This window comes from Lipotes vexillifer, unplaced genomic scaffold (genome assembly GCF_000442215.2).
Source record: "Lipotes vexillifer unplaced genomic scaffold, Lipotes_vexillifer_v1.1 scaffold809, whole genome shotgun sequence".
Taxonomy (NCBI): Eukaryota; Metazoa; Chordata; class Mammalia; order Artiodactyla; family Lipotidae; genus Lipotes; species Lipotes vexillifer.
The window spans coordinates 805,757-828,574 of record NW_006788521.1 but is presented as its reverse complement, the minus strand read 5'-3'; the positions used below and the strand labels follow the sequence as shown (position 1 = coordinate 828,574).

General features: G+C 37.3%; 1 protein-coding gene across 1 annotated transcript in view; it reads left to right on the top strand.

Annotated features, from left to right (window-relative positions):
* STX17 (syntaxin 17) overlaps positions 1-22,818 on the top strand; it is a 95,483-nt gene that overhangs the window by 22,585 nt on the left and 50,080 nt on the right. The gene's annotated exons all lie outside the window — the stretch shown is intronic.

Sequence of the window (22,818 nt, the reverse complement as noted above, 5' to 3'; positions counted from 1 at the left end):
CATGATATTTTTTTCTTAAATTCCATATATATCTGTTATCATAAGGTATTTGTCTTTCTCTTTCTGACTTACTTCACTCTGTATGACAGACTCTAGGTCTATCCACCTCATTACAAATAGCTCAATTTCATTTCTTTTTATGGCTAAGTAATATTCCATTGTATATATGTGCCACATCTTCTTTATCCATTCATCCGATGCTGGACACTTAGGTTGTTTCCATCTCCGGGCTATTGTAAATAGAGCTGCAATGAAGATTTTGGTATGTGACTCTTTTTGAATTATGGTTTTCTCAGGGTATATGCCCAGTAGTGGGATTGCTGGGTCATATGGTAGTTCTATTTGTAGTTTTTTAAGGAACCTCCATACTGTTCTCCATAGTGGCTGAACCAATTCACATTCCCACCAGCAGTGCAAGAGTGTTCCCTTTTCTCCACACCCTCTCCAGCATTTATTGTTTCTAGATTTTTTGATGATGGCCATTCTGACTGGTGTGAGATGATATCTCATTGTAGTTTTGATTTGCATTTCTCTAATGATTAATGATGTTGAGCATTCTTTCATGTGTTTGTTGGCAGTCTGTATATCTTCTTTGGAGAAATGTCTATTTAGGTCTTCTGCCCATTTTTGGATTGGGTTGTTTATTTTTTTGTTATTGAGCTGCATGAGCTGCCTGTAAATTTTAGAGATTAATCCTTTGTCAGTTGATTCATTTGCAAATATTTTCTCCCATTCTGAGGGCTGTCTTTTGGTCTTGTTTATGGTTTCCTTTGCTGTGCAAAAGCTTTGAAGTTTCATTAGGTCCCATTTGTTTATTTTTGTTTTTATCTCCATTACTCTAGGAGATGGGTCAAGAAGGATCTTGCTGTGATTTATGTCATAGAGTGTTCTGCCTATGTTTTCCTCTAAGAGTTTGATAGTTTCTGGCCTTACATTTAGGTCTTTAATCCATTTTGAGCTTATTTTTGTGTATGGTGTTAGGGAGTGATCTAATCTCATACTTTTACATGTACCTATCCAATTTTCCCAGCACCACTTATTGAAGAGGCTGTCCTTTCTCCACTGTATATTCCTGCCACCTTTATCAAAGATAAGGTGACCATATGTGCATGGGTTTATCTCTGGGCTTTCTATCCTATTCCATTGATCTATCTTTCTGTTTTTGTGCCAGTACCATACTGTCTTGATTACTGTAGCTTTGTAGTATAGTCTGAAGTCAGGCAGCCTGATTCCTCCAGCTCCATTTTTTGTTCTCAAGATTGCTTTGGCTATTCGGGGTCTTTTGTGTTTCCATACAAATTGTGAAATTTTTTGTTCTAGTTCTGTGAAAAATGCCAGTGGTAGTTTGATAGGGATTGCATTGAATCTATAGATTGCTTTGGGAAGTAGAGTCATTTTCACAATGTTGATTCTTCCAATCCAAGAACATGGTATATCTCTCCATCTGTTTGTATCATCTTTAATTTCTTTCATCAGTGTCTTATAATTTTCTGCATACAGGTCTTTTGTCTCCTTAGGTAGGTTTATTCCTAGATATTTTATTCTTTTTGTTGCAATGGTAAATGGGAGTGTTTTCTTGATTTCACTTTCAGATTTTTCATCATTAGTATATAGGAATGCCAGAGATTTCTGTGCATTAATTTTGTATCCTGCTACTTTACCAAATTCATTGATTAGCTCTAGTAGTTTTCTGGTAGCATCTTTAGGATTCTCTATGTATAGTATCATGTCATCTGCAAACAGTGACAGCTTTACTTCTTCTTTTCCGATTTGGATTCCTTTTATTTCCTTTTCTTCTCTGATTGCTGTGGCTAAAACTTCCAAAACTATGTTGAATAAGAGTGGTGAGAGTGGGCAACCTTGTCTTGTTCCTGACCTTAGTGGAAATGCTTTCAGTTTTTCGCCATTGAGGATGATGTTGGCTGTGGGCTTGTCATATACGGCCTTTATTATATTGAGGAAAGTTCCCTCTACACCTACTTTCTGCAGGGTTTTTATCATAAATGGGTGTTGAATTTTGTCAAAAGCTTTCTCTGCATCTATTGAGATGATCATATGGTTTTTCTCCTTCAATTTGTTAATATGGTTAATCACATTGATAGATTTGCGTATATTGAAGAATCCTTGCATTCCTGGAATAAACCCCACTTGATCATGGTGTATGATCCTTTTAATGTGCTGTTGGATTCTGTTTGCTAGTATTTTGTTGAGGATTTTTGCATCTATGTTCATCAGTGATATTGGCCTGTAGTTTTCTTTCTTTGTGACATCCTTGTCTGGTTTTGGTATCAAGGTGATGGTTTTTTTTTTTTTAACATCTTTATTGGGGTATAATTGCTTTACAATGGTGTGTTAGTTTCTGCTTTATAACAGAGTGAATCAAATAGGTGTTTACATATGTTCCCATGTCTCTTCCCTCTTTGTCTCCCTCCCTCCCACCCTCCCTATCCCACCCTGTTAGAAGATTTTAAATCACAGTTTCAGTTTCAGTGCTGTGATTGGTCTGATCATATTTTCTATTTCTTCCTGATTCAGTCTTGGCAGGTTGTGCATTTTTAAGAATTTGTCCATTTCTTCCAGGTTGTCCATTTTATTGGCATAGAGTTGCTTGTAGTAATCTCTCATGATCTTTTGTATTTCTGCAGTGTCAGTTGTTACTTCTCCTTTTTCATTTCTAATTCTATTGATTTGAGTCTTCTCCCTTTTTTTCTTGATGAGTCTGGCTAATGGTTTATGAATTTTGTTTATCTTCTCAAAGAACCAGCTTTTAGTTTTATTGATCTTTGCTGTAATTTCCTTCATTTCTTTTTCATTTATTTCTGATCTGATTTTCATGATTTCTTTCCTTCTGCTAACTTTGGCGTTTTTTTGTTATTCTTTCTCTAATTGCTTTAGGTGCAAGGTTAGGTTTTTTCTAGATGTTTCCTGTTTCTTAAGGTAGGATTGTATTGCTATAAACTTCCTTCTTAGAACTGCTTTTGCTGCATCACATAGGATTTGGTTCGTCATGTCTGCATGTCATTTGTTTCTAGGTACTTTTTTATTTCCTCTCTCTTTTTTTTTTTTTTTTTTGCGGTACATGGGCCTCTCACTGCTGTGGCCTCTCCCGTTGCGGAGCACAGGTTCCAGATGCACAGGCCCAGTGGCCATGGCTCACGGGCCCAGGTGCTTCGAGGCATGTGGGATCTTACCGGACCGGGGCACGAACCTGTGTCCCCTGCATTGGCAGGCGGACTCTCAACCACCACGCCACCAGGGAAGCCCCTTATTTCCCCTTTGATTTCTTTAGTGATCACTTTGTTATTAAGTAGTGTATTGTTTAGCCTCCATGTGTTTGTATTTTTTACAGATCTTTTCCTGTAATTGATATCTAGTCTCATAGTGTTGTGGTCGGAAAAGATACTTGATACAATTTCAATTTTCTTAAATTTACCAAGGCTTGCTTTGTGACCCAAGATATGATCTATCCTGGAGAATGTTCCATGAGCACTTGAGAAAAATGTGTATTCTGTTGTTTTTGGATGGAATGTCCTATAAATATCAATTAAGTCCATCTTGTTTAATGTATCATTTAAAGCTTGTGTTTCTTTATTTATTTTCATTTTGGATGATCTGTCCTTTGGTGAAAGTGGGGTGTTAAAGTCCCCTACGATGAATGTGTTACTGTCAATTTCCCCTTTTATGGCTGTTAGTATTTGCCTTATGTCTTGAGGTGCTCCTACGTTGGGTGCGTAAATATTTACAATTGTTATATCTTCTTCTTGGATTGGTCCCTTGATCATTATGTAGTGTCCTTCTTTGTCTCTTCTAATAGTCTTTATTTTAAAGTCTATTTTGTCTCATATGAGAATTGCTAGTCCAGCTTTCTTTTGGTTTGCATTTACATTGAATATGTTTTTCCATCCCTTTACTTTCAGTCTGTATGTGTCTCTAGGTCTGAAGTGGGTCTCTTGTAGACAGCATATATATGGGTCTTGTTTTTGTATCCATTCAGTCAGTCTGTGTCTTTTGGTGGGAGCATGTAGTCCATTTACATTTAAAGTAATTATCGATATGTATGTTCCTATTCCCATTTTCTTAATTGTTTTGGGTTTGTTATTGTAGGTCTTTTCCTTCTCTTGTGTTTCTTGCCTAGAGAAGTTCCTTTAGCATTTGTTGTAAACCTGGTTTTGTGGTGCTGAACTTTCTCAGCTTTTGCTTCTCTGTAAAGGTTTTAATTTCTCCATCATATCTGAATGAGATCCTTGGTTGCAGGTTTTTCTCCTTCATCACTTCAAATATGTCCTGCCAGTCCCTTCTGGCTTGCAGAGTTTCTGCTGAGAAATCAGCTGTTAACCTTGTGTGTTATTTGTTGTTTTTCCCTTGCTGCTTTTACTATGTTTTCTTTGTGTTTAATTTTTGATAGTTTGATTAATATGTGTCTTGGCACATTTCTCCTTGGATTTATCCTGTATGGGACTCTCTATGCTTCCTGAACTTAAGTATTTCGTTTCCTATATTAGGGAAGTTTTCAACTATAATCTCTTCAAATATTTTCTCAGTCCCTTTCTTTTTGTCTTCTTTTTCTGGGACCCCCATAATTGGAATGTTGGTGCGTTTAATGTTGTCCCAGAGGTCTCTGAGACTGTCCTCAGTTCTTTTCATTCTTTTTTCTTTATTCTGCTCTGCAGTAGTTATTTCCACTATTTTATCTTCCAGGTCACTTATCCGTTTTTCTGCCTCAGTTATTCTGCTGTTGATCCCATCTAGAGTAGTTTTAATTTCATTTATTGTGTTGTTCATCGTTTGTTTCATCTTTAGTTCTTCTAGTTCCTTGTTAAATGTTTCTTGCATTTTGTCTATTCTATTTCCAAGATTTTGGATCATCTTTACTATCATTATTCTGAATTCTTTTTTAGGTAGACTGCCTATTTCCTCTTCATTTGTTCGGTCTGGTGGGTTTTTATCTTGCTCCTTCATCTGCTGTGTGTTTTTCTGTCTTCTCATTTTGCTTATCTTACTGTGTTTGGGGTCTCCTTTTTGCAGGCTGTAGGTTTGTAGTTCCTGTTGTTTTTGGTGTCTGTCCCCAGTGGCTAAAGTTGGTTCAGTGGGTTGTTAGGCTTTCTGGTGGAGGGGACTAGTGCCTGTGTTCTCGTGGATGAGGCTGGATCTTGTCTTTCTGATGGGCAGGTCCACGTCTGGTGGTGTGTTTTGGGGTGTCTGTGGCCTTATTATGATTTTAGGCAGCCTCTCTGCTAATGGGTGGGTTTGTGTTCCTGTCTTGCTAGTTGTTTGGCATAGGGTGTCCTGCACTGTAGTTTGCTGGTCGTTGAGTGAAGCTGGGTGCTGGTGTTGAGATGGAGATCTGTGGGAGATATTCACCGTTTGATATTATGTGGAGCTGGGAGGTCTCTTGTGGACCAGTGTCCTGAAGTTGGCTCTCCCACCTCAGAGGCACAGCACTGACTCCTGGCTGCAGCACCAAGAGCTTTTCATCCACATGGCTCAGAATAAAAGGGAGAAAAAGAAAGAAAGGAAGGAAGGAAGAAAGGAAGATAAAAAGGAGGGAGAAAGGAAGGTGGGAAGGAAAGAAAGAAAGAAAGAAAAGAAAGAAGATAAAATAAAGTAAGATAAAATAAAATAAAGTTATTAAAATAAAAAATAATTATTTAGAAAAAAAATTTTTTTTTTTAAAAATACAACAGACAGATAGCACCCTAGGACAAATGGTAGAAGCAAAGCTATACAGACAAAATCTCACACTGAAGTATACACGTACACACTCACAAAAAGAGGAAAAGGGGAAAAAATCATAAATCTTGCTCTCAAAGTCCACCTCCTCAATTTGGGATGATTCGTTTTGTGTTCATGTATTCCACAATGCAGGGTACATCAAGTTGATCGTGGAGCTTTAATCCGCTGCTTCTGAGGCTGCTGGGAGGGATTTCCCTTTCTCTTCTTTGTTCTAACAGCTCCCGGGGCTCAGCTTTGGATTTGGCCCTGCCTCTGCGTGTAGGTCGCTGGAGGCCGTCTGTTTTTTGCTCAGAGAGGACGGGGTTAAAGGAGCAGCTACTTCGGGACTCTGGCTCACTCAGGCCCGGGGGAGGGAGGGGTAACAAGTGTGCGTCGAGCCTGCGGCAGCAGAGGCCACCGTGACATTGTACCAGCCTGAGACGCGCCAAGCGTTCTTCCGGGGAAGTTGTCCCTGGATCCCAGGACCCTGGCAGTGGCGGGCTGCACAGGCTCCCCGGAAGGGCGGTGTGGTTAGTGACCTATGCTCGCACAAAGGCTTCTTGGTGGCGGCAGCAGCAGCCTTAGCATCTCATACCCATCTCTGGGTTCCGTGCTTTTAGCTGCGGCTCGCGCCCGTCTCCAGAGCTCCTTTAAGCAGCGCTCTTAATCCCCTTTCCTCGCGCACCAGGAAACAAAGAGGGAAGAAAAAGTCTCTTGCCTCTTCGGCAGGTCCAGTCTTTTCCCCAGACTCCCTCCCGGCTAGCCGTGGCGCACTAACCCCCTGCAGGCTGTGTTCACGCCGCCAACCCCACTCTTCTCCCTGCGCTCCGACCGAAGCCCGAGCCTCAGCTCTCAGCCCCGCCCGCCCCGGCGGGTGAGCCGACAAACCTCTCGGGCTGGTGAGTGCCGGTCGGCACCGATCCTGTGTGCGGGAATCTCTGCTTTGCGCTCCGCACTCCTGTTGCTGTGCTCTCCTCCGCGGCTCCAAAGAAGCTTTCCCCCTCCGCCACCTGCAGTCTCTGCCAGTGAAGGGGCTTCTAGTGTGTGGAAACCTTTCCTCCTTCACAGCTCCCTCCCATTGGTGCAGGTCCCGTCCCTATCCTTTTGTCTCTGCTTATTCTTTTTTCTTTTGCCCTACCAGGTACGTGGGTACTTTCTTGCCTTTTGGGAGGTCTGAGGTCTTCTGCCAGTTTTCAGTAGGTGTTCTGTAGGAGTTATTCCACGTGTAGATGTATTTTTGGTGTATCTGTGGGGACGAAGTTGATCTCAGCGTCTTACTCTTCTGCCATCTTCCCCTCGTCTTCCGATAGTAATGTTTTTTGTGTTAATTGCCTTTTCATGTCCCTTGCGTATATTATGTTGTTATGTTTTGTCAGAGTTCCTTATAATTTTAAGATATTGGTCTTCTGTTTATAAGATTGTTTCAGTAATATAGTGTTGAAAATATTTTTTGCTAGCTTTTGGCTTTGTAATAAATTTTAATTATTTTAAATTAATTTTTGAAAGTCATATATTTACATAGTTAACAGCCAAGTAAAATTAAAAGCCTTATAGAACCCTATCCTTCTCCATCTTTAAGTCCTACTTTTAGGAAACTACTTTTAATCCTTTTGGCCATTTTCCCTGGTGTTTAGCTCTTTATTCCTAAATACCGTGTGTAGACTGGTATTTCTTCATTAATCAGGTTTAGGCATAGTCTCTTCACTTCTTGCTATAGGAGACGCAGATCTAGCTTTCCACCCTACTCTCCTAATTCCTTTCCCCCCTATAGTTACATATATTATAATTTCTGGTTAAAGTAGTGATCAATATCTCATTATTTTGATTATAAAGGTATCGTTTCTTGCTAAGCCAAATAGTGACATACACTACAGCCTGTTGCTTTTTTTCCTTTAAAATGTCACTTTCACTTTAATGACTTTTTAAATATGTTTAGTGTTTTTTGTTTTTAATTGAGATATAGTTAATGTACAATATTATATGAGTTATAGGTGTACAACATAGTGATTCACAATTTTTAAAGGTTATACTCCATTTATAGTTATTATAAAATATTGGGTATATTTTGTGTTGTACAAGGATATATTTATTCTTGTAGCTTATTTATTTCATACTTAACAGTTTGTACCTCTTAGTCCCCTACCCCTATCTTGCTCCACCACCTTTCCCTCTCTCCACTGGTAATCATCAGTTTGTTCTCTATATCTGTGAGTCTGTTTCCTTTTTGTTATATTCACTAGTTTGTTTTATTTTTTAGATTGTACATATAAGTGATATCATACAGTATTTGTTTTTCTCTGTCTTTTGACTTATTTCACTTATATCTTCTATCCATGTTGTTGCAAATGGCAAAATATCATTCTTTTTTATGGCTGAGTAGTATTCCAGTGTGTGTGTGTGTGTGTGTGTGTGTGTGTATGTATACCACATCTTCTTTATCCATTCATCAGTTGATGGACACTTAGGTTGCTTCCATATCTTGGCTATTGTAAATAATGCTGATATGAACATTGGGGTGCATGTATCTTTCTGAATTAGTGTTTTTGGATTTTTTTGGACATATACCCAGGAGTGGAATTGCTGGGTAATATGGTAGTTTTATTTTTAGATTTTTGAGAAACTGCTGTACAGTTTTCCACAGTGACCATGCTAGTTTACATTCCCACTAACAGTGTACGAGGGTTCCCTTTTCCCCACATCCTTACCAGCATTTATGTGTGGTCTTTTTGATGATAGCCATCTGGCAGATGTGAGATAATATCTCATTGTAGTGTTTTTTTTTTTTTTTTTTTTTTGCGGTACGCCGGCCTCTCACTGCTGTGGCCTCTCCCGTTGTGGAGCACAGGCTCAGCAGCCATGGCTCACGGGGCCAGCCACTGCGCGGCATGTGGGATCTTCCTGGACTGGGGCACGAATCCGTGTCCCCTGCATCGGCAGGCGGACTCTTAACCACTGTGCCACCAGGAAAGCCCTTTGGGGGTTTTTTGATGATGAATTGTATGAGCTGTTTATCATATTTTTGATGTAAACTCCTTATTGGTTATATCATTAGCAAATATTTTCTCCCATTCAGTAGGTTGTCTTTTCGTTTTGCCAGTGGTTTCTCTTGCTGTGCAAAAGCTTTTAAGTTTAATTAGGTCCCATTTTTAAATTTTTGCTTTTATTTCCTTTTCTTTAGGAGAAAGATCCAAAAAAAAATATTGCTACGATTTATGTCAGAGTGTTCTGCCTATGTTTTTTTCTAGGAGTTTTATGGTTTCTGGTCTTACATTTAGGTCTTTAATCCATTTTGAGTTTATTTCTGTAAATGGTGTTAGAGAATGTTTTGATGACTTTCTTTTACATGTAGTTCTAGTTTTCTCAGCACCATTTATTGAAGAGGCTGTTTTTCTCCGTTGTGTATTCTTGCCTCCATCGTTGTAGATTCATTGACCACGAGTGTGTGGGTTTATTTCTGGGCTCTCTGTTCCATTGATCTAAATGTCTGTTTTTGTGCCAGTACCATACTGTCTTGATTACTGTAGCTTTGGAGTATAGCCTGAAGTCAGGGAGCATGATTCCTGCAGCTCTGTTCTTTCTCAGGATTGTTTTGGCTATTTGGGGTCTTTTGTGTTTCCATACAAATTTTAAAATTATTTGTTCTAGTACTGAAAAAAATGCCCTTGGTATCTTGATAAGGATTGCACTGAGTCTGTAGATTGCCTTGGCTAGTATGGTCATTTTAACAATATTAACTCTTCCAATCCATATACATGGTATATCTTTCCATCTGTTTGTATCATCTTCAGTTTCTTTCATTAGTATCTTATAGTTTTCTGAGTACAGATCTTTTACCACCTTAGGTAGGTTTATCCCTAGGTGTTTTATTCTTTTCGATGCAGTGGTGAGTGGAATTGTTTCCTTAATTTCTCATTCTGATAGTTTGTTGTTCGTATATAGAAATGCAACAGATTTCTGTATACTAATTTTGCACCCTGCAACTTTACCAAATTCATTGAGCTCTAGTAGTTTGCTGGTGGTGTGTTCAGGATTTTCTGTGTATAATATCATGTCACCTGCAAATAGTGACAGTTTTACTTTTTCCCTTTCAGTTTGGATTCCTTTTATTTCTTTTCCTTGTCTGATTGCTGTGGCTAGGACTTCTAATACTATGTTGAATAAAAGTGCTAAGAGTGGACATCCTTGTCTTGTTCCTGACCTTAGAGGAAATGGTTTCCTCTTTTTACTGTTAAGTATGATGTTAGCTGTCCTTTTGCTTCTTTGGAGTTAATACTTTTCTCACTTTTTTATATTGCCTGGGTTTTTGTGTATTTTTAGTTAATTTTTTTTTTAAGTGCTCCACATCTCTGCCACATGCTGTCAATGTTTTTCATATGTTCAAATAAATCACTCCCATTCTTTATCTTAAAGACTCCCTCCTGAAGCCCTTCTTCCTCCAATTCCAATCTGGACTGACTTTCTAGGCTTGTTGCACAGCTGTTGTTCTAGGACTTCCCTCAGCTCCTCCTGTGTGGGGTTCCTGTTTTTCCTGGCTATCATGTCTTCCTTATTTTGGGCTTACTCTATTATTTTGTTGGAATACATCTTTCAGTAGCTTTCAAATAAGGGTACCTTAGAGGTAAATTTTTAATTTATTATGTGTCTGATAAATATCTTTATTCTCCCCTCACATGTATAGAATTGTCTTTCAATATTGAAGGCTTTCTAGACTTTCTAGTTTAGTGTTTCTCTTAAAAAAGCAGATATCATCTAGTTTCCTTTTTGTATAAGACCAATTTTTTTCTCTTTTTGGGAACTTTTGTGATCTGTTTATCCTGGTGTTCTGAAGTTTGATAATATGATGTGCTTTGTGTTGGACTCTTTCAATCTAAAAACCCATGGTTTTAATTCTTTTATTGCAAGGGTCAGCAAACTATAGCTCACAGGCCAGATCTTGCCTGCTGTCTGCCCCATTTGTTTATGTACTGTCTTTGGCTGCTTTCATAGTACAATAGCAGAGTTGTTTGGTTGCAGCAAGAGACCATATGGCCTGCAAAGCCTAAACTATCTACTGTCTGGCCCTTTGAAGAAAAAGTTTGCTGATCCCTGTTCTGTTGGATGGAAGACTCTTGGATTGCTTGTCTAATTTTCTGTTCTGTTTTCTGAGAGATTTCCTCAGCTTTCTTTTCAGCTCTTTCTACTGAATTCTTTATTTCTATTACAATATTTATTTTCCAAGAGCTTTTTCTTTTCTTCTTATTTTTCGTAGCACTTTATCTTTGGACATAAAAATTTTTCCTGCTTTTCTGAGACACTAAAAAGTTGATTGCTTGTCTCTTGGTGGACTTCACCTAAAGGTGCTTTGGTAGGCTGTCATTTTCCTTGGAGCAACCTCCAAGTGTCAGAATCTAGAGGTTGTTCTGGTTTAGTGTTCCAAAGAAGAATCCTCATTTTCCCCCAGAGTAAGTAGGCACTTATTTCCTAATTATAGAAGCAGCTTAGATGAAGGCTCCTGTGCTTTCATTGATCAGTACAGTCTTTCATATGAATTCCATTTTTCAGTCCTGTGCCTAGTGTTTCTTTTTCTTTTTTTTTAATACATCTTTATTGGAGTATAGTTGCTTTACAGTGTTGTGTTAGTTTCTGCTGTATAACAAAGTGAATCAGCTATATGTATACATATATCCCCAAATCCCCTCCCTCTTGCATCTCCCTCCCACCCTGCCTGTGCTCCACAAAGCATGGAGCTGATCTCCCTGTGCTATGTGGCTGCTTCCCACTAGCTATCTCTTTTACATTTGGTAGTGTATACATGTCAATGCCACTCTCTCACTTCGGCCAAGCTTACCCTTCCTTCTCCGTGTCTGCAAGTCCATTCTCTATGTCTGTGTCTTTATTCCTGTCCTGCCCCTAGGTTCTTCAGAACCATTTATATGTGTTAGCATATATGTGTTAGATTCCATATATATTCCATATATATGTGTTAGCATACGGTATTTGTCTTTCTCTTTCTGACTCACTTCACTCTGTGTGACAGACTCTAGGTCTGTCCACCTCACTACAGATAACTCAATTTCGTTTATTTTTATGGCTGAGTAATATTCAATTGTATATATGTGCCACATCTTCTTTATCCATTCATCTGTTGATGGATACTTAGGTTGCTTCCATGTCCTGGCTACTGTAAACAGAGCTGCAATGAACACTGTGGTACATGACTCTTTTTGAATTATGGTTTTCTCAGGGTATATGCCCAGTAGTGGGATTGCTGGCTCGTATGGTAGTTCTATTTTTAGTTTTTTAAGGAACCTCCATACTCTTCTCCATAGTGAGTGTATCACTTTACATTCCCACCAACAGTGCAGGAGGGTTCCCTTTTCTCCACACCCTCTCCAGCATTTATTGTTTGTAGATTTTTTGATGATGGCCATTCTGACTGGTGTGAGGATTACAACTGGATTGTATAAATATACCTTGTTGTAGTTTTGATTTGCGTTTCTCTAATGATTAGTGATGTTGAGCATCCTTTCATGTGTTTCTTGGCAGTCTGTATATCTTCTTTGGAGAAATGTCTATTTAGGTCTTCTGCCCACTTTTGGATTGGGTAGTTTGTTTTTCTGATATTGAGCTGCATGTGTTGCTTGTATATTTTGGAGATTAATCCTTTGTCAGTTGCTTCATTTGCAAATATTTTCTCCCATTCTGAGGGTTGTCTTTTTGTTTTGTTTATAGTTTCCTTGGCTGTGCAAAAGCTTTTAAGTTTCATTAGGTCCCATTTGTTTATTTTTGTATTTCTATTTCTTTAGGAAGTGGGTCAAAAAGGATCTTGCTGTGATTTATGTCCTAGAGTGTTCTGCCTATGTTTTCCTCTAAGAGTTTGATAGTTTCTGGCCTTACATTTAGGTCTTTAATCCATTGTGAGTTTATTTTTGTGTATTGTGTTAGGGAGTGTTCTAATTTCATTCTTTTACATGTAGCTGTCCAGTTTCCCCAGCACCACTTATTGAAGAGGCTGTCTTTTCTCCATTGTATATTCTTACCTCGTTTATCCAAGATAAGATGACCATATGTGCATGGGTTTATCTCTGGGCTTTCTATCCTGTTACATTGATCTATATTTTTGTTTTTGTGCCAGTACCATACTGTCTTGATTACTGTAGCTTTGTAGTATAGTCTGAAGTCAGGGACCCTGATTCCTCCAGCTGTTTTTCTTTCTCAAGATTGCTTTGGCTATTCATGGTCTTTTGTGTTTTCATACAAGTTGTGAATTTTTTTGTTGTAGTTCTGTGAAAAATGCCATTGGTAGTTTGATAGGGATTGCATTGAATCTGTAGATTGCTTTGGGTAGTAGAGTCATTTTCACAATGTTGATTCTTCCAATCCAAGAACATGGTTTATCTCTCTGTCTGTTTGTATCATCTTTAATTTCTTTCATTAGTGTCTTATAGTTTTCTGCATACAGGTCTTTTGTCTCCTTAGGTACATTTATTCCTAGGTATTTTATTCTTTTTCTTGCAGTGGTAAATGGGAGTGTTTCCTTAACTTCTCTTTCAGATTTCTCATCATTAGTGTACAGGAATGCAAGAGATTTCTGTGCATTAATTTTGTATCCTGCTACTTTACCAAATTCACCTATTACCGTTTTCTTAATTGTTTTGGGTTTGTTATTGTAGGTCTTTTCCTTCTCTTGTGTTTTCTGCCTAGAGAAGTTCCTTTAGCATTTGTTGTAGAGCTGGTCTGGTACTGCTGAATTCTCTTAGCTTTTGCTTGTCTGTTAACGTTTTAATTTCTCCGTTGAATCTGAATGAGATCCTTGCTGGGTAGAGTAATCTTGGTTGTAGCTTTTTCCCTTTCATCACTTTAAGTATGTCTTGCCAGTCCCTTCTTGCTTGCAGAGTTTCTGCTGAAAGATCAGCTGTTAACCTTATGGGGATTCCCTTGTATGTTATTTGTTGCTTTTTGTTGCTGCTTTTAATATTTTTTATTTGTATTTAATTTTTGATAGTTTGACTAATATGTGTCTTGGTGTGTTTCTCCTTGGATTTATCCTGTATGGGACTCTCTGTGCTTCCTGGACTTGACTGACTATTCCCTTTCCCATATTAGGGCAGTTTTCAAGTATAATCTCTTGAAATATTTTCTCAGTCCCTTTGTTTTTCTCTTCTTCTTTTGGGACCCCTATAATTCGAATGTTGGTGCGTTTAATGTTGTCCCAGAGGTCTCTGAGACTGTCATCAATTCTTTTCATTCTTTTTTCTTTATTCTGCTCTGTGTTAGTTATTTCCACTGTTTTATCTTCCAGGTCACTTATCCGTTCTTCTGCCTCAGTTATTCTTCTATTGATTCCTTCTTGTAAATTTTTAATTTCATTTACTGTGTTGTTCGTCATTGTTTGTTTGCTGTTTAGTTCTTCTAGGGCCTTTAAACATTTCTCGTATTTTCTACTTCCACGATTTTGGATCAGCTTTACTCTCATTATTCTGAAATGTTTTTCAGGTAGACTACCTATTTCCTCTTCATTTGTTTGGTGTGGTGGGTTTTTACTTTGCTTCTTCATCTGCTGCTTGTTTCTCTGTCTTCTCGTTTTGGTTTACTTGCTATGTTTGGGGTCTCCTTTTCACAGGCTGCAGGTTTGTAGTTCCTGTTGTTTTCGGTGTCTGCCTCCAGTGGGTAAGGTTGGTTCAGTGGGTTTTGTAGGCTTCCTGGTGGAGGGGCCTGGTGCCTGTGTTCTGGTGGATGAGGCTGGATCTTGTCTTTCTGGTGGGCAGGACCATGTCTGGTGGTGTGTTTTGGGGTGTCTGTGAACTTATTATGATTTTAGGCAGCCTCTCTGCTATTGGGTGGGGTTGTGTTCCTGCCTTGCTAATTGTTTGGCATGGGGTGTCCAGCACTGGAGCTTGCAGGTCGTTGAGTGGAGCTGGGTCTTAGCGTTAAGATGGAGATCTCTGGGAGAGCTCTCGCCGTTTGATATTACATGGGGTTGGGAGGTCTCTGGTGGTCCAATGTCCTGAACTTGGCTCTCCCAACTCAGAGCCTCAGGCCTGACACCCGGCCAGATCACCAAGACCTGTCAGCCACATGGCCAAGTACCTGGGGAGTTTCTTGCCTTTTGGGAAATCTGAGGTCTTCTGCCAGTGTTCAGTAGGTGTTCTGTAGGAGTTGTTCCATATGTAGATGTATTTTTGATGTATTTGTGGGGAGGAAGGTGATCTCCACGTCTTACTCCTCTCTGCCATCTTGAAGGTCCTCTCTCGTGTTTGTGAATCTATAGTCTTTTTCACCGAAAAATGCGTCTCTGGTTGTCTTACATTTCAAAAAGGTTATTATAGCTGCAGTATAGTGAATAGACTGGGATAGGATGAAATGAATGCAAAAGATCATTTAGGAGCAGTTACAGAGATGGTGAAGATAGAGAAAAAAGGATTGATTTGAGACTTAGGTGGAAATTTGACTTGCCTCTCTTTATGTGTATTTTATTTCTTGCTACCTAGATTATAGCCCTAAAGATCAGGGACTATGTCTCCACTAATTGTGTATGTCAAAGTACCAGGTGCTCAGCAAGATGCAGAGTTTATTGAATGGTAGTCTACATGTTAATGTCAATGAGATTATTATGAGTTTCATTTCTTACCATCTTCACTGTTTAACATTTCATTAAAAATCACTTATGATTTTCTTGAGACAGTGGTATGGTCAAAGTGTTTGTTTACTGATTTAAAAAAATATATATATATATTTACATTATTGATCTCCTTCTGGCATAAAAGCTTTGTGTGTGCCATTAAAATAATGAGATCGAAACTGTTGTTAGATGTGGGTATTTGCTTAGTTTTATTCATATCTGCCTTGAATTTTTTGTATAGGCTTGTTCTTTGCTAGTTTGTGTAAAACTTACTTTTAGACAATTTCATGAACGGTTACTATAAATTTTCTAGATGTATCATTATTCGATTTGTATAGTAAGGAGTATCTTTTTACTTTTGGCATAGCGTCTTTGTTGAAAAAGTGTTCTTAATTTAAATGTGTCAGTCTTTATCTAATTTATCAGTGTTTTCTCTTGTGGTTCATGCTGTTGGTATCTTGTTCAAGGAATGTTCTGTATCCTAAGATCAAGAAGATAATTTCCCTATATTTTCTGTTGAATGTTTTAAATGTTTTCCTTTTAACAGGTAAGTTGTTAATCCATCTGGATTGATGGTATGAGATAGATATAAATAAAATTTTGTTTTATTTCTTTTGGAAAACCAGTTGTCTCTCATTATTAACTGATTTCTGCAGTGTTATTTACATATCACAATTCCATATATGCATAAGTGTGTCTCCATTCTCTCTCCTCTATTCCCCTGGTTAATTTGTCTATTTCTCCACCAGGGTCCACACTATGTTAATTAAGACAGTCTTGTGATAAAGCTTGATATCTAGTTGGATAATATGATTACATTATTCTACCTTTTCAAGTGTGTTTTGGCAATTCTTGGCCATTTAGCCTTCCATATAAAATTTGGAATCTGCTTTTCAAAGTTCATACACAGTCTTGTTGGAAATTTGGGAATTGCATTAGATTTATCCATCTATTTAGAGAAAAATTACGTATTTACAATGTCCAGTTTTACTGCCTGTGAATATGGGATATTCTTGTACTTGGTTATGTATTCTTTATTATTTGTGTTTCTTTATAGTTTTCTGCATACAGATTGTGGTGCATTTTCTGCATAGAGATTGTACATTTTAAAGATACCTGCAAAGTATCTTGCATCCTACGTCATCTTCTACAGTATGACATTGCTACTCACCCACAAACAGTAGCAACAGTGGCGTCTAATTCTCCTTCCTTTGAAACTGAGCTGAGGCAGAAGTAATGCCATCAGACTTCTGAGGCTAAATCAGAAAAGGCCAGATAGCTCCCACTGGTTCTCTGAGGATGCTTGCACTGGGGGAACTTAGCCATCATGTGAAATGTCCAAATATCCGAAGACTCCCACATGGGAGATAGCCACAGCCACAGCTGAGCTCAGAAATTTCCAGCCTCAGGTGCCAGCACATGAGTGAGCCATCTTGGACATCAGTGCAGTTGAGCCTTCAGATGACTGTGGCTTCAGCCAACATCTGACTCAACCGCACGAGAGACCCCAAGTGAGAACTCCTCAGCTGACTTCCTAAATGTCTGATCCGCAAAATGATTAGCAGAATTAAGTGGCGGTTTTAGGCCTTTAAGTTTTGGAGGAATTTGTTATGCAGCAACAGATGACTGGAATACAGGGCTTACACTTAACTTTGTTTCTCTATTTCAGTCTATTTCATTAATCTGTCCTTAAGTACTTCATTGTTTTAGGGTTTGTGTGTGTGTGTGTGTGTGTGTGTGTGTGTGTGTTTGGGGGAGGTGTTATACATGTCCTTTTAAATTATGTTTTCTAACTTTTGGTGGTGTATATAGAAATATAGTTTTCATATATAGATCTTATGGCCAATTATCTTTAAACTTATTATTTCTAATAATTGATCTAAATCCCTTTGCACTTTCTGTTAATAGGGTTTTTGGGGGGAGGGTGATATTTTTCTTCTCTTACAATATCACCCATCTTTCTTTTCTTGTTTCAATTCTTTATGTTTTTTTTTCAGTCTGGCTCACTGGTTATTGAAACAGTTAATAAAGCAACTCATTCAAATTTATCTTTTAAGGAGTTTTTTTTTTTTAATTTATTTTTGGCTGCGTTGGGTCTTCATTGTTGTGCTTGGGCTTTCTCTAGTTGTAGCGAGTGGAGGCTACTCTTCGTTGAGGTGTGTGAGCTTCTCATTGCGGTGGCTTCTCTTATGGATCATGGGCTATAGGTGTGTGGGCTTCAGTAGTTGTGGCGCGTGGGCTTAGTAGTTGTGGCTCATGGGTGCTAGAGCACAGGCTCAGTAGTTGGGCATACAGGCTTAGTTGCTCCGTGGCATGTGGGATCTTCCCAGACCAGGGCTCGAACCCATGTCCCCTGCATTGGCAAGCAGATTCTTAACCACTGTGCCACCAGGAAAGCCCCAAATTTATCTTTTAAAAAAGACCTTATAAATGATAGCAGCCCCCTCTGCAAAAAAATTCTTACTGCTATTTATATATATGTTTTTCTGAAAGTAAAATTTCATTCTGTATGACAGGATTGTTGTAAGGATTGTTGACCGTTGTAAGGATTGTTGACCATGTGTGCAAAGTGCTTACACAGCTCCTCTCAGGGGAATTGGAGTAAGTTTGATTTGATACTCCCATTTTTAACTGCTAAATCAAGCTAAAAAGATTCCTGGCTTTTTGTTAGTTTAATTTAAAACACATTATAATTGCATCACTTTTTACCATTTTTTTGGCTTGTCATAGAAAAGTACAAAACATATTCTTTAAAACTCAGCTCTCCCTGTCCCTCTCCCCAAACAGTTAACATATGGTAATAATACTAGTTGATAATAGAGGATTCTGAAAAATGTGTCATGGTTTCTGCTTTGAAGAAACTTACCTAGATGAGAATTCATGAAATGTTAAATATTTAAATAATAATTTAAAGCTTTAGTAAAATGTTAATATTAGTCAGTATATGACTAATTGTCAAATATTTTATAGAGACCAGTAAGTGAAAGAGTGCCAGCTATCTGGATGCTAGATAAGGGCAGTGTTATCCTTATTTTTCAGATAAAAGAAGGCTGAAGAACAGAGAAACTTCAGTGTTTGTCTAAAGCACAAGGCCTTCATAAGTGCAAGGGCAGGGATCCAATCTGGAATTATTTTTATTATTAACTCAGATGGATAGACAATCCAGGAATATTCTCGGGAATACTGTGCTTAATACCTATATTGTAGGTCTTCATTAGATATTTGTTGAGTAAATGAATGGAGGCCCTTTTCTCCTTTGGTTTTCATTCCTTTTGGTGGTTCATTTAATATTTTTTAAGCTATATGTATTCTTTTTGGTGCCTTCTGATTTTGAAGTGTGAACTCATTACTATTAATACCTTAGTATAGTAATTAGGTAATACAAGCAAGGAGAAGTCCAGATTTATTTTAATTAAATAGTTATGACTCTGGAGTCCTTAATGATAAATTATATGACATCTAGAATGTGTTTAAGTTGTTTAAATGTTTACCAGTGGACTTGTGCTCTGTGTTTGTAAAGAAATTAGATTATTATGATACCAAATGTTTTCTGCTGTGTACATTTGCTCTTAAAATTACATGTTGTAAAAACATATTAGAAATCCTTAAATCAATATTTAACAAAGGCAAATATATGTATAGCCTCTCTTCTTTTAATCATTAAATACATAATTGGACATTTTTCAGAATTTTAATTAACTCAGAATAATTACTTTTTACAATTATCAGTATGGATAAGTATTCATTTAAACATATCTTTTAATCTTTAGACATAAATTTCAGGATATTTCTGGAAGAAGGGAGAAAGCCATAACTAGTTATTAAATTTAGTTTCAAAACTAAAAAGAGAGAGATGTCACCTTTACTGAAAGTTTGGCCATAGTTTGCTGTTTACTGCTTGCATACTGCAAAGCTTTTGAATTACTGAGTTGGTATACTTTCTTTTTTTTTTTAAACTTCCTTGGTTATATACCATTTATCAAACTTGATATTATTGCAGATTTTCAGAACTTGGCATATCTTCCTTTCTGACATGATTATTAGAAGAACAGAAACATTTGAATATTTACTACATCCTAGATACTATTCTAGACACTGGAAATATAGCTGTGAGCAAAACAGAAGAAAATTCTTTTTTCATTGAACTTACATTCTGGGGGTGGGAGTGAAGAAAACAGAGACATTTTTTAAATAAATAAATATGTAATATTTAGATGGCTATAAGTACCTTGAAATAAAAGCAAAAGCAGGTTAAAAAAACAGAGAATCACAGAAGGTGATTGAGTGTTCTTTTATATAGGGTGGTTATGGAAGGTTTCTGATGACATTTGAGCAAAGACCTGAAGGAAGTGAAGGCATAAACCATCGGGAATAGACTTCTCCAGGTAGAAAAGAAATCAAGTGTGAAGACTCTGAGGTGAGAGGATGCGTGGCATATTCAGGGAGTAATAAGGAGGTCAGTGTGGCTGATTGTGAGCACGGGAGAGGAGGTCAGAGAGATCAGCTGGGCCTGATTATGGAAGGCCTTGCAGGATATCGTAACAAAGTTGGATAGAAAACCTTTGGAAGGTTCTGAGCAGATGATAACCTGATATGATTTAAAAGATCACCTTGACTATTATGAAAAGGATAGATTCTAAGGGAGCAAGGATTGAAGCAAGAATACCAGGTAGGTGGCTAATATAATAATCAGGATACTATGGGTCTCCTTGTTAGAAAAATGCAGAAACACCCATGTACAGACAATTCTGTGTAGAATGTCAGGGACCTAGTATGTTATATTTTTACCTACTCTCTGTAGCCCTAGGAAATGGTTCTGAACTTAAACGCTTGAGAGAGGAATAAGGAACTACCCTGACAACAACCTTAACATTGAAGTACCTTTTTCAAAAATTACACACACACACACACACACATTTCAAATGTACAAAAATGTAGGAAATAATAAAAATAATATAACACTCATCACCCAACTTTGTCAACTCTTAAAACATTTTGCCACAGTTTCATCCCCTTTTTTGGAAGAAAACTAAAAATACCACTGAAGTCCCTTGTGTACCCTTTCTTGATTCCATTTACTTTGTTCCTGTCTGCATCTGAAGGAAATCTTTTCCCCTGTTGTAAGTATTTATCATTTTTGTGCACATAACTATATATAAATAATATATGATATTGTTTTGCAGTTTTCTTTCTGCTTTTTTCCAAACGCTTTCTTGAGGTGTAATTGACATATAATAAACTATACAATTCGATAAGTTTTGACATATGTATACACCATGACACCATCAGCACAATCAAGATAATGTGAACCCATTACCACAGTCAAGATAATGAATATACCCATTTCCCCCAAAAGTTTCCTTATACCCATTTGTAACCTTCCTTCTGGCTTCTCCCTCCCACATCCTCCCACATGCACATACATCCTCACTACTCAAGCAACCATTGACCTGCTTTCTGTCACTATACATTAGTTTGAATTTTCTAGAATTTTATATAAATAGAATCATACAATACATACTTCTTTTTTGTCTGGTTTCTTTGACTCTGCATGTATATTTTGAGGTTCATCCATGTTGTAATGTGTGTCAGTATTTCATGGCTTTTTATTGTTGAGTAGATACTCTGTTGTATGGATATACCACAGTTTGTTTATCCATTCGTCTGTTGATGAACATTTGGGTATTTCCAGTTTTGGGCTACTACAAATAAGGCTACTATGAACATTTGAATACAAGACTTTGTATGGAAAAAGGATTTCATTTCTCTTGGATAAATACTTATGAATGGAATGACTGGGTCATATTCTTCACTTTTCTAAGAACTGCCAAGCTGTTTTCCAAAATAATTGTACCATTTTATATTTTCACCAGTTCCTTCATATCCTTGCCAACACTTAATATGGTTAGCCTTTTTAATTATAGCCATTCTAATAGGTCTGTAGTGGTATCTCATTGTCATTTAAATTTTCATTTGACTAATGATGTTTCTGATTCATATTGAACTAATTCAGTATTTTTAATTCCATTTTGTCTTCTTTCTTGTCTTGCTGGCTTTAACTCTTTGTTTTTTTAGTGGTTATTTTAGGGTTTATAGTATACCTCTTATTATAGTTTATCTTCAAGTGAGATTCTACTACTTCACATATGTTTAAGAAATTTACAGTATACTTCTTTTCCCCTCCCAGTCTTTATGCCATTGTTGTCATATATTTTACTTATACATGTGTTATATACTTAATAATGTTTAAACAGTCAGTTGTCTTTTTCAAGTGATTTAGATATTAAAGGGGGAAAATCTTACCTATTTACTTCTGTCATTTCCATTTTTGGTGTGCTTAATGCCTTTGTGTAAGCCCATATTTCCATGTGGTGTAATTTTACTTTTGCCTGAAGGACTTCCTTTAACATTTCTTAGAGTGCAGTTCTGCTGTTGATAAATTCCTTTGTGTATCTATCTAAAAAGGCTTCATCTGGCCTCTGTTTTCAAAAGGAATTTTTCTGTATATAGAATTTTATATTGAGTTTTTTCTTTCAGTACTTTACAGATGTTGGTAAGCTGTCTTTTCAGTTGCATTATTTCCGATGAGAAATCTGTTTTATTCTCATTTTTATTCCTCCGTATGTAATATGTCTTTTTCCTCTGTGTACTTCTACATTTTCCCTTTATAACTGGTTTTGAGCACTTTGATTATTATGGGCCTTGGTGGAGTTTTCTTCATGTTTCTCGTGCTTCGAATTTATTGAGCTTCTTGGATCTCTTGTTTTATAGTTTGCATCAGATTTGGAAAATTTTTGGCCATTATTTCTTCAAATATTTTTCTGTCCTCTCCAATATCTATTCTCCTTCAGGGACTCTAATTACACATATGCTATGCTACTTGAAGTTATCTCACAGCTCACTGATGCTCTTTTAAATTCTTTTGGATTCTGTTTTCTCTGTGTGTTTCGTTTTGTATAGTTTCTTTTTCTATGCCTTCATGCTCACTAGTCTTAGCAGCAGCCGTGTCTAATCTGTTATTCCATTCACTGTATTTTTCATCTCATATTGTAATTTTCAACTCTAGAATTTTGATTTGGGTTTATTTTAATATCTTCCATGTCTCTACTTAACTTTTTGAACATATGGAATACAATTATAATAGTTTTAATATGCTCTGCTAATTCTAATGTCAATGTCAATTCTGAGTCAGTTTCAATTGATTGATTATTGTCTTCATTATAAGCCATATTTTCCTCTCTCTTTGTATGTCTGGTGGTCTTTGCTTGGGTTACCTTTCCATGGCTGGATGCTAGATATTTTCATATTCCTATAAATCTTCTTGAGCTTTGTTCTGGAATATAGTTAAGTTACTTGGAAACAGTTTGATCCTTTTAGGCCTCACTTTTATGATTTATTAAGCTTGATTGGAGCAATGCTTGTCTAGGGCTAATTATTTCCCCACTACTGAAGTAAAAACCTTTCTGAGTGCTCTATCTAGTGCCCTATTTATTAAGAGTTTTTCC